General features: G+C 39.2%; 1 non-coding gene across 1 annotated transcript; it reads left to right on the top strand.

The window, feature by feature from the left end:
* Nucleotides 1–9,456: 9,456 nt before the first annotated feature.
* On the top strand, nt 9,457–9,563 carry LOC122484529. Its single transcript, XR_006297600.1, has one exon. It is a non-coding gene; the product is annotated as a U6 spliceosomal RNA (small nuclear RNA).
* The last annotated feature ends 3,452 nt before the right edge of the window (nt 9,564–13,015 follow it).

Genomic DNA, 13,015 nt, shown 5'->3' with positions numbered 1-13,015 from the left:
TGTGTCTTCATCTCTGTGGGAGGGAGGCATTTCAGTCTGGAAATGCTTAGGGATGACGTCTTGAAGGACTGGGCATTGTATCCTGAAAACCAACTTTCCAGCTTCATCTCCTGCCTCTTCACCTTTTCCTTAATCACCCTACACCACTATCATTCCCAAACATAATTTGATTTTGCTACCTTTGTGATTTGTACAAGATTGTTTCAACCCCTTGCATACCCTCTTCCAGGTTATGTTTTTGTCTCCTGGCTAACTGGAACTCAGACTTTATGGTGAGTTCCTCTCTAATCTTTTTTAATGTTTATTTATTTTTGAGAGAGAGGGAGGGAGGAAGGGAGAGAGAGAATGAGTAGGGGAGGGGCAGAGAGAGACGGAGACACAGAATCCAAAGTGTCAGTCAGCACAGAGACTGTGTGGGGCTTGAACCCACAAACCAAGAGGTCATGACCTGAGCAGAAGTCAGACACTTAACCAACTGAGCCACCCAAGTGCCCCAGCGAGGTCCTACATCAGGAGCTCACAAATGTAGAGGCTACCGGTCATTAGGAAAGCTTTCTATAGGCAGGTGGAGAAGAAAGCCATGGTAAAGGCAGCCCTAACAAGAAAAGAGAATATGATATGGAGTATGAGCAGCAAATACTAAAACATTTTTGAAGCTGTCTTCTAGGTCAGAAAAAAAAATGGGACATCAGAAGAGGAATCAAGAGGAAAATTAGATGGCTTATTATCTGTATAACAAGATAATGTATTATCTATTTCTTATAGAAAAAAATAGAAGTAACATATACTGACTGAAAAGGTTACCACTTCCTTGAACAATTCTGCCTGGGGTTCAGCCTACATAATATGTTTATAATGTTTGTTTCCTTTGCATCTCTAATCTTGAAGTGTAAAATATCACACAATGCTGTTTTAAAATTCCTTTCTTCAAATACCTTTATAAATTTGAAACTTAAAAAACCAGTTAGTATTGATATGTATGCTTTATGTAAAACACTGATCGAAAATCCATTTATTCAACCAGTTTTTAATGAGAACCCTTAAAAATGTGCAAGGCACTATGGGACATTTAATGAGTTCCACAGCAGTGAACCTCTAAGATCCTATACAGAGGTTGCAAATTTGCATCTCACAGTCATGTTTTATTTCCTCCATATTTTTAAGAGTATAAAAAATTAAGGAGTTTTCACATAATTATCTGGATTTCTGGCTTTAATTGAAAAAGTAGTGACTTAGCTTGCAATCCCAAATGGAATGGGCTGGAGCGAAACCTTTTACAGACCGGATGCATGCTTTCGAGTGTACCACTGACACCATCATTCTGCCAGGATTTGGGAGTCTCAAAATGCAGAGTCATTTTCCAACCTGCCCTCTCTCTCTCATTCTTTGTATTCAATGAGTCCACAAGTTGATTTTGTCTGCACAACATCCTTGACTTCTATCTTCTTCTTTTCATTCTGACTTCAAGAATGATGCAAGGGCTTTATTACCTCATGGTGAGAATTATTATAACTAACATACATTGAGCAGCACTGATTGTGCAACATACATTGAGCAGCACTCATTCTGCTAAGCACTTGACATGGGCCATCTCACTTAATGCTCACAACAACCCTATATGGTTAATTCCATCACAGTCCTCATTTTACAATACAGAAAATTGAGACCCTAGAAACTTAATGCACCTGTCCAAAGTCCCACAGCCTGTAAGTGCGGCAGTCTGACTCTTGAAAAAAATACTCTTAATCCTACAGATAAATCCTGTAGATAGCTTCAAGCTTGGGTACAGGAAACCCTGGTGACTACAAGCCTTTCCAAAGGGTGAAAAGGAATAAAGGTTTTACAAAATAGCTTTCTATTCCACATACTCAACTTCCATAAATAGTCTTTTATAAAATGGATCTGCCTACTAAAGTGAGGTTTCAGAGTCCCTTTCCAACATGACCCATCTCTCCCTGATGATCCCTGTCCCTTCTTGAATCTTTCTAGGGTGCATTGCCCCAGAGTGTAAACCACTATAGATAGTAAACAAAGGGACAGTTGGAAATATTGGTGTATCTGTTGGGAAAAGCGAATAGCTTTTTCAGTTGGGTAACCAGTCCTTTTGAGGTCCAATCCAGTTTCAAATTCCACTTCAAGCTGGGATACAGAAAGATGGAGCACTGTTGCTATCCTAGCACCATCATAATAACATTTTCTTGGTTGTGTTATCATCAACCTTGAGTGCACCTCTAGATTCAAATTCTTTGTTGCCCTATGCTTCAGGTGGGGGCTGAGAGTTAAGAGGGTCTTTGCTCAGAATTCCTGCTGCCCCCTGTGCTCTCAGCCATCTTTGAAGCCAATGTCATTGTGTTTTCCCTTTACCAGTTACAGGCTGATGTTGTGCCTTTGTTACTGGGTATCAAGCCTGGAGTGGAGGCATGAGAGATTGTCGGTTTTCCTGGTCCAGCCCCAGTCTTAGGGAAGTCCTGTGAGCCTGAGTCTTTGAGAGAGACTTTCTGAGTTCCTGTTCCTCCTCCTCGTGGCAACCACTCTCTCGCTTGGATCCATGGCTGGTCTTGGGCAGGAGTTTCCTGCCCTACTCACAGAGGTAGCAGAACTTCACTTGCTATCAGTGTAGACCCTGGCTCCAATGTGGCTTCCTGCCCCTTCCCTAGAAGTAGAGAGCTTATTCCTTTAAGTCCTGTCTTTGCAGCCGTGGAGCTTTGCTTGTGTCCTGGGAACAGGAAAGCTACCTGTCTGTCTTCCAAGGCAGACGTTGTATTTCTAACCTTCTTTCTCAACAATGAAGTTTTGCCTGGGCCCTGGGAGCTAAAGAGTTGTTAGCCTTTCCTCAAGCTTTTGCTTAAGGGTTGGAAGAGAAGTCTACAAGGTTTTATGCTTACCCTTCAGCAGCTGCCAGTATCTTGCTTCAGGTCTGCACCAAATAGTGGTACCGTCTCAGTCTCCTGCTCAGACCTCAGTCCTCCTCATGAACACCTGTGAAGAGCCATGAGGATGAGCTTGTGGGTGACTGTGGCCTGCTCATTTCTGATAGGTCCAACTATTTCCAATTAGCACACTAGCCCACATTTGGTCTTTAAACAATTTTATTTTTTCCTTTTTCTGTCATTCTCTTCTCTTTTTCTGTGCTCCATCAAAGATAAGATGGTTTGTATATCTCATCTCTTCTTGAAGGGGCTTATCCCTCTTTAGTTTGTTTTTATTTTTTAGACTTTTTATTCAACTTGAATATAACTGACACACAATGTTAAATTTGTTTCAGGTGTATAACATAGTGATTCAATTTCTCCATACATTATGCTAGATATCCAAGATAATCCCTCATGCCCATTTGCCATTAATCTCCATTCTCCTCTCATCTTCGTCCCCACCCCAGCGACCACTGATGTAGTTTCTGTCTCTATAGCTTTGCCTTTTCTGGACATTTCAAATTTTTCATATTTCAAGTGGAATCATGGAATAAGGTGATCTCCAGTATCTGCCTTCTTTCACTGACTGAGCACAGTAGTTTTGAGGTTCAGCCAGGTCCTAGGATGTGTAAGCAGTACATTCCTGTTTACTGCTGAATACTATTTCACTGTATAGATATACCACATTTTTTCTATACCACATTCTCCAGGTAACAGACATTTAGATTGTCTCCAATTTGAAGTCATTAGGAATAATGCTGCTATGAACATTCATTTGCAAGTCTTTGCATGATTCATTGAATTTCTAGCTATACCTCTTTATTTTAGAATCAGTGGCTGCTCATCTATAACAACTGTGGTCTACAGGCCAAAAATGGCCCCAGTTTGTTTTTCTAAATAAAATTTTATTGTTTACATATGATCTATGGTTGTTCGCACATTGCACTACAACACCAGAGCAGTTGAATACTTGTGAGAGAGACACTCTGGCCTGTAGAGCCTTAAATATCTACCATCTGATCCTTTATAACAAAAGAAATTGTTCACCCCTACTCTATAAAGTAAATCTTTTTTTAATGTTTGTTTATTTTTGAGAGAGACAGAGCATGAGTAGTGGAGGGGCAGAGAGAGAGGGAGACATGGAACCCGAAGCAGGTTCCAGGCTCTGAGCTGTCAGCACAGAGCCCGACTTGTGGCTTGAACTCAAAAACTGTGAGATCATGACCTGAGCTGAAGTTGGATGCTCTCCCAACTGAGCCACCCATGCGCCTCTAAAGTGAATCTTTAATTTATCAGTCTATTTTCTAGGAATATGCTACTTCATGATTAATGTAGGAACCTTCAGCAGTCTCATTCTATTTACTCCCTGTTACCCTTTGTGCGCTGTTATCCAGTTATCTATTTTTGCTATAAACTCTACAATGTATTATAGATTGTGTTTCTCAGGAGACCTAATACACCTTGTATGTAGTGTGTCTTTTCTGGGGGGCTGTTATAAGACTTGACATCTTTGCTTCTCAACAGTTTGACCATGATATGCCTGGCTAAGGAAGTCTTTGTTTTGTTTTCCTGGGAGATTTTTGAGCTGTTTATTTCTGTGAGTTGAAGTACTTCATCAGTTTTAGAAAGTTTTCAGTCACTATCCCTTCAGAGATATTTATTGCCAATATCTGTTTTCTTTTTTTAGTCCTCTAATTGTATACTGGTCCAGATAATACTGCCCCACAGATCTTAGATATTCTCTTGGGTTTTTTTGCTTTTCTTATTTTGGTTTTTTATTTTGTATAATTGCTATTGGCTTGTCTTCAAGTTTGCCGTTCTTTTCTTCTTCTAAGTCCAGTCTGCTATAATTCCAAATAAATTTTCATGTCTGCATTATTTTTTTCATTTTTAACATTTCCATCTATTAGTTCCATCAAAATAATTGGTTCTCTAATGATTTATATCTTTCTGCTGAAATTCCCTCATCTATTCACATTGTCCAATTTTCTTCCCCTATATTCTTTTTTTTTTTAATTTTTTTTTCAACGTTTATTTTTATTTTTGGGACAGAGAGAGACAGAGCATGAATGGGGGAGGGGCAGAGAGAGAGGGAGACACAGAATCGGAAACAGGCTCCAGGCTCTGAGCCATCAGCCCAGAGCCTGACGCGGGGCTCGAACTCACAGACCGGGAGATCGTGACCTGGCTGAAGTCGGACGCTTAACCGACTGCGCCACCCAGGCACCCCAACTTCCCCTATATTCTTTACTGTATTTGCCATGGTTATGTTAAAATACCTATCTAATGATTCCAACAAACAGACCTTCTTTGAGTCTCCGTTATGTGACTTGTAATTTTTTATTCTGTATCAGATATTTTGTATAAATAAATGTAGATATTGAAATAAATTATGTTTACTCCCTCTCTAAAAAGGGCATGCTCCTTCTGTCAAGTTACCAGAATGCAGGATTGAGTCAATTTAATCTGTAGTTGAGCCATATCTGGGCTTTGTTACACCTTTTTTGTTTGTTGTTCATGAGAGAGAGAATGACTGTACAGGCGGGGGAGAGAGAGAGAGAGAGACAGAAAATCCCAAGCAGGCTCCACACTGTCAACACAAACCCAACTTGGGGCTCTAACTCACATGAGCCAAAACCAAGAGTCGGATGCTTAACCACCTGAATCATCCAGACACCCCAGGGCTTTGCTACACCTTAAGCTTCAGTCCATTCATCACTTGCTTTAGAAATGTTGAGGGCAGGATCAGAGATTTCTCTCTAATACAGGCTGGTCTTGATCATGCTTAAGACTCCATAGATCCCTTCATGCTTTAGAAACCAGCCATTTAATTTCTGTTTGATGATGCTAGCTTCTTTGGGTCTCTGGGGATTTCTGTTGGCTCTCCAGTCTCACTCTCAGGTTAGTGCCCCTTAATAGAATCCTCTGTAGCCAGGGGCTTCATCTCTAACCTTTGGAGATCACTGATAAACACTAGATGAATGCAGCCTGAAGAGCTTTGGAAGGATTTCTCTCAGTCCTCCCCTGTCTCTGCATCTCCCTCACTTTGGCAGGCCACTGCAGTGAATTTGGTGAATGCTTGGACTGCTTCCAAGTAATGTTGCTCAGCTTTCTTACCCTTTCCACAGCTTCAGCAGGCTTTGCATGTTTTGGAATCTCTCTCAGCCTTGCTCCTAAATCTCAAGTTTACTGTCAGTAAGATGATCAGAACAGACATTCTAGACTTCCACCTGGTCTTAGAATCCATTGCACCTTGCTCCATTAAGTATGATGTTAATATGGTTTAGTTTAGACGACAACAAAATTGATATATGTCAGAATTTGTAACCTACCTCTAAACAAAATTATAAGGAAACTTACCTTGAATACATTTAAAAGGGGGAAGTTTTAATTACATAACTCTTGAATTTAAGAAATCAGAGAAGACATTCCCAGCAAGCAAGTCAGAAAAACAAAACAAAACAAAAAAAAACAGGATCAATAGAGAACCAAAAAGCAATGGAGAGTGTATGGTTTTATTCTGACACCAAATATGTCATTCACCCACATACCAATCTCTTCTCCAACACCAACTAGGTGTCTGACAATTCAACGTTTATTTATTTTTGGGACAGAGAGAGACAGAGCATGAATGGGGGAGGGGCAGAGAGAGAGGGAGACACAGAATCGGAAACAGGCTCCAGGCTCTGAGCCATCAGCCCAGAGCCTGACGCGGGGCTCGAACTCACAGACGGCGAGATCGTGACCTGGCTGAAGTCGGACGCTTAACCGACTGCGCCACCCAGGCGCCCCCTAGGTGTCTGACAATTCAATTCTAGCACTGACTGTCCAGAGTTAACACAGACCCCACAGGTAAAGGGTTTAGTCCAAGGCAGCTCCCACATCACATACTAGTTACAAGTCTCGAGGGCCACCTGTATTTCTGACCAACCAGTATACATTTGGGAGTTTATACAACACCCTCCCCCCTTACTTGATTATTCCCTTATTTGATTATCCCCTCACAGAACTCAGGAAAGCACTTTACTATTACCTATTTATTATGAAGGATACAAGTAAGAAACAAATGGTAGAAATGCACAGAACAAAGTATGAGAAGGAAGATCAGAGTTTGTATGCCCTCTCTGGATGTACCACCCTTTCAGCACTCTGATGTGTTCACCAGCCCAGAAGCTCTACAAATGTTGTTCAGGAGTTTTTATAACTCAGTCTTCAGCCCTTTTCCCTCCCTAGGAGGACTGTAAGCTCCCACTCTTTAATCATGTGTTTAGGCTTTGTGGTGACTAGTCTTCATCCTGAGGCTATCTATGGGCCTTACCCTGAATCATCTTGTTATCATAAGCTCAGTTGTGGTCTAAAGGGGCTCATTATGAATAAAAACACTCAGGGCACCTGGAGTGGCTCAGTCAGTTAAGAGTCTGACTTCGGCTCAGGTCATGATGTCACGGTTTGTGAGTTCTAGCCCCTCATCAGGCTCTGTGCTGACAGCTCGGAGCCTGGAGCCTACTTCAGATCCTGTCTCCCCCTTTCTCTGATGCTCCCCAGCTCACGCTCTGTTTCTCTCTGTCTCTCAAAAATGAATAAACATTAAGAAAAAAATTTCTTAGAAAGCACTTATATCACTCAAGAAATTTGAAGTTTTAGGAACTTTGTATCAAGAACCAGGGACAGAAACCAATATATTTTTTACTATGCCATAGGGAGTATTAACAAAACTAAAATAAGGTTTTTGTGAAAAGACTAAAAAAAATGTTTCTTAAAAATTGATTGACAGTCTTAATGAACTACAGAATGAGAATACACACACACACACACACATTCCAGAAGCTAAGAGAGAATGTTATAAACCTATTAAACAACAAACTTGAAAGCTAAGGGAAATGATACACTTTTGGAAAAACATAAAATTCCATAATTTTACTTCTCTTAAGGAGAAATAAAAAGCTTAGAACAGTAAGCATTAAGAAAATACACATGGTATTTAAAGACTTTCTTCTCTAAGCAAACACTAGATTTAGATGGTTTTTGCAAGTGACAGTTATCAAACTTTTTATAGAAGAGATGATCCTATCTTACACAAGTTGTTTTAGAAAACGAAGGGAAAACCTGCAATTTATCCTATGAAACCTTATGCCAGAGCTGATAAAGACCATACAATAAAAGACAATTACTGGCTTATTTAACTTGGGAACATAGGTATATGGAAGTCCTAAGTAAAACATTAGCCAAATCTATCAGTGTGTAACATAAGACACCTCTAACAGTGATGAACAACCACTCGGGTTATAAGAATTCAACTTGATTAGGGATATTAAAGTTGGTTTTATAAGGGCTATTTTCAATTTAGGGCCTCTTGGCAGCAGGTGTGCTCCATGAGAGGAACCCTCTATTGGTGACTCTCATTTCAGGGCACATGTGCTGGTTTACAGCACACATAATCTCAGAACTGATGCCCCTTATTTGCCAACCTTTGCAGTGAGTGTGGTACCATTTGCCTTGTTTCCACAAAGTTCTTTTGCTCTATTTTTTAATTCTTGGATTTTCTTTTTTCCCCTTAAAGTTTGAATTACACAAATGTTGAGAATCATGTATAACACCTCTTTTGTTAGCATATTCCTAAGGGTAAATGTGTAATAGCTTAAAAAGAAAATTCCTTGATGAGAGGAGATAAGAACTATTATATAATTAATATAGAGAAAAATGCCTTGGCAGGTTATATTCCCAAAATGAATTTTAACTACTGAAGTAATTGCGTCTATTTTAATGGTATTTGGTATCATTATAGTAAAAGTGGATGTCATTTTGATGCTAAAAATATTTAAAGTATCTTCCTATTGAAATTAACTATATTACTTAATGAGAGTTCACTTTTATACCCCAGGTTTTTCAAATAAATAAATAAATAAATTTCCCTTATAAGGTGAAGTAATCGTGACCTTGTGACCAAATGTGATTTCTCTCAGGATCTTTTAAAAATAAAATATCTATCAATGTAATTCACTGAAATCCCAATAAGGGATTTAAAAAAAATTAATGCTTATTTTCATAGATGCACAAAAGCATTTGATAAGGTTATTTATATTAATTTATAATAGTTATTTATGATAAAAACTCCCCAAAATACTTGAAATAGAAAAGAGCATTTATCTTTTCAAAAACTATCTTCCAGGGGCGCCTGGGTGGCGCAGTCGGTTAAGCGTCCGACTTCAGCCAGGTCACGATCTCACGGTCCGGGAGTTCGAGACCCGCGTCGGGCTCTGGGCTGATGGCTCAGAGCCTGCAGCCTGTTTCCGATTCTGTGTCTCCCTCTCTCTCTGCCCCTCCCCCGTTCATGCTCTGTCTCTCTCTGTCCCAGAAATGAATAAACGTTGAAAAAAAAAAATAAAAAAAAAAACTATCTTCCAAAATTCTACAGCATTTTACTGAAGAGGGAAAATGTATAAATAGTTCAAGATATGGAAATAAGGATGACCTCCCTCCCTCCCTCTCTCAAAATAAGTAAATAAAAAAACAAACTTAAAAAAAATTTAAAGGTGCAACTATAGTGCTCACTTTGGCAACACACGGACAAAAATTAGAATGACACAGAGAAGATTAGCATGGTCCCTGTGCAAGGATGACACTCAAATTCATGAAGCATTCCACATAGGGGGCAGTTCCCCAGTGAACTGACACCTTTTGTGCATTAGCACAGAAATTGGGGTTTGGAGAGGTCGCTCTGGAGGCCCAATCCAAGTTTAAAAGGAACAACAAAAGTAAAAGTGCAACTATAATATAAAAGAAGAAACTGTCCACATAATGGTAGGGGGTAGGAAGTGCTGGTAAATACTACTGGTTATATTCCCCCTATTAATAAACATTACTTACTATTCTATTTATTCATGCCTTCCTTTATGTCCTTTAACACTTCATAGTGTTCCTTTATGTCCTTTAACGCTTCATAGTGTTGTCCATAAGAATCTTTTATATCTGGTGTTAATTTTATATGTTAGCGCAAATAGAATTGTCACTGATAAATTTTCAATTGGTCATTATTACTGCCTAGGAATACGATTGATTTTATATGTGGATTAATTTCCTAGGGTTGCCATAACACAGTACCACAAACTGTGTGGCTAAAACAACCTAAATTTATTCTTTCATCGTTTTGGAAGCTGGGAGCATGAAATCTAGGTGTCAGAAGCACCACATTCCCTCTGCAGACTTCACGGAAGACTCCTCCTTGCCTCTCTCAGCTTCTAGTGACCCCAAGCATTCCTTGGCTTGTGGTAACATAACTCGAATCTCTACTTCGGACTTGACAGGATCTCCTTTTCTGTCTTTTCTTTTTTGAAGATCTCACTCAGTGAATTTGGGGCCTCCCCTAAATTGAGAATGATCTCATCTTTACATATTTAATGAATTATTTTTGCCAAGACTCTATTTCTAAATAAGGTCACCATATGAGGTTCCGGGTGGATGTGAATTTGGGAGAGACAATATTTAACTCACTTATATCTTGTATCAAATAATTTAATCAATCTTCTTATTACTTCTAATAATTTGTGGAGTTCTGTGTTTTAATGAAACAGGCAATTTTCTCATTTCCTGTCTTATCTGTCATTGTTTTTTTTTCTTCCTTTTTGGGTCTTCCTACCTTTGCTACAACTCCAGGGAAATATTAAGTAAAAGTTGGGATGACAAACAATTTTAATTTATTGCTAACTCGTATAAATCCTTGTAAAATTTTGCAGGTAAGTGTAACGCATTGGATGTAGGGCTTTAATAAATCCTCTTTATTGTACTAGTCAAGTTTTGACTTCTAGTTTTCTGAGAGGTCGTTTTTACATTGTTTTATTTTTTAATTATAAATGAGTGCTGCATTTTGTGGATGCTTTTTAAGCATCAATTGAAATGACCACATTTCCTCCATCTAAATGTGAATGTGATGGTCAGGGAGGACAAACTGTTCCTCTGTTGTCTCATATTTAGTAACTAGAGTCCTGTGAATTACACTCATAAAAGACAGAAGAACATGAGGAAAAGGTTTATATATGTGTATATGGGAGCCAACAAAAAAGTAGCAGTCTTCTCAAATGTTTAAAGTTAGAGGATTATCTTTCTAATTTATTAGAGAAAGGGGAGGAGGGAGAGCAGACTTTGGGAAGAACAAAAAGGTTTCTTTAGAAAAGACAATTTGTTTTTGAGGAGAACAAATAGGATAGAAGAAAGTTTGTGATAATGTTGGTTTATGCAGGTGCTCTTTGTCCTTTTCATGGCCATTAAAATTCCCTAGAGGGACATTTGTGGTAGCCTCATTTCCCAGAAGTTGCTGCCTTTAGTCAGATAAGGGATGCTCCAAGAAGGTTTCTGTCTGCATCTATCAAATCTCAAATGTCTTCAGCTTAAAATCACCTCCATGTGAACCCTGGGGTTCTGAGTGGGTCCCTCCTGGGAAAATACAATGGATGTCCATCATTGTCTTCCTGGGACAAAACTAAGCCATCATGGTTTTCTTCTCCTATATATTAACAGAATTCACTTGGATAGTAATCTATTTAAGATTATTCCGCTTTGGGGCGCCTGGGTGGCGCAGTCGGTTAAGCGTCCGACTTCAGCCAGGTCACGATCTCACGGTCCTTGAGTTCGAGCCCCGCGTCAGGCTCTGGGCTGATGGCTCAGAGCCTGGAGCCTGTTTCCATTTCTGTGTCTCCCTCTCTCTCTGCCCCTCCCCCGTTCATGCTCTGTCTCTCTCTGTCCCAAAAATAAATAAACGTTGAAAAAAAAATAAAAAAAAAAAAAGATTATTCAGCTTTGGGGCACATGGGATACTACGTGGCAATAAGAAAGAATGAAATCTGGCCTTTTGTAGCAACGTGGTTGGAACTGGAGAGTGTAATGCTAAGTGAAATAAGTCATACAGATAAAGACAGGTACCATATGTTTTCACTCTTATGTGGATCCTGAGAAACTTAGCAGAAGATCATGGGGGAGGGTAAGGAAAAAAAAAAAGAGGTTAGAGAGGGAGGGAGCCAAAACATAAGAGACTCTTAAAAACTGAGAACAAACTGAAGGTTGATGGGGGGTGGGAGGGAGGGGAGGGTGATGGGCATTGAGGAGGGCACCTGTTGGGATGAGCACTGGGTGTTGTATGGAAACCAATTTGACAATAAATTTCATATTTAAAAAGGAAATAAAAAATTCAAAAAAAATTTTTAAAAGATAATTCAGCTTTGTCCCTTGGTAAAATTAATTTTTTCTTTCTTTCCTCAGAAAATAGTTTGAGGAATTTTCAGCCTTTTTTCTATTTCTGAATAATTTTTATAACAGATAAAATTGGGTAAAAATCAGGTAAAATTTGTGCCTTGTGGTACAGGTTGGGGAGAGATTTTTTTTTAATTGTGAATTCATGTTCTTTAATAATTACATTTTTAAATTTTTCATCAGCTTAAATTTTAAGACACTTTTAGATTTTTTTTTTTCAGGATATTCTGTCCTTTAATACTTTCTCTCTGGTTATTTGAAATAATTTTTTTTTTCTGAAATTTATTGACAAATTGGTTTCCATACAACACCCAGTGCTCATCCCAAAAGGTGCCCTCCTCAATACCCATCACCCACCCTCTCCTCCCCCCCACCCCCCATCAACCCTCAGTCTGTTCTCAGTTTTCAACAGTCTCTTATGCTTTGGCTCTCTCCCATTCTAACCTCTTTTTTTTTTTTTTCCTTCCCCTCCCCCATGGGTTCCTGTTAAGTTTCTCAGGATCCACATAAGAGTGAAACCATATGGTATCTGTCTTTCTCTGTATGGCTTATTTCACTTAGCATCACACTCTCCAGTTCCATCCACGTTGCTACAAAAGGCCATATTTCATTTTTTCTCATTGCCACGTAATATTCCATTGTGTATATAAACTACAATTTCTTTATCCATTCATCAGTTGATGGACATTTAGGCTCTTTCCATAATTTGGCTATTGTTGAGAGTGCTGCTATGAACATTGGGGTACAAGTGGCCCTATGCATCAGTGCTCCTGTATCCCTTGGATAAATTCCTAGCAGTGCTATTGCTGGGTCATAGGGTAGGTCTATTTTTAATTTTCTGAGGAACCTCCACACTGCTT

Source organism: Prionailurus bengalensis, chromosome D1 (assembly GCF_016509475.1).
Source record: "Prionailurus bengalensis isolate Pbe53 chromosome D1, Fcat_Pben_1.1_paternal_pri, whole genome shotgun sequence".
NCBI lineage: Eukaryota > Metazoa > Chordata > Mammalia > Carnivora > Felidae > Prionailurus > Prionailurus bengalensis.
This window is presented reverse-complemented; position numbering and strand designations above follow the sequence as displayed.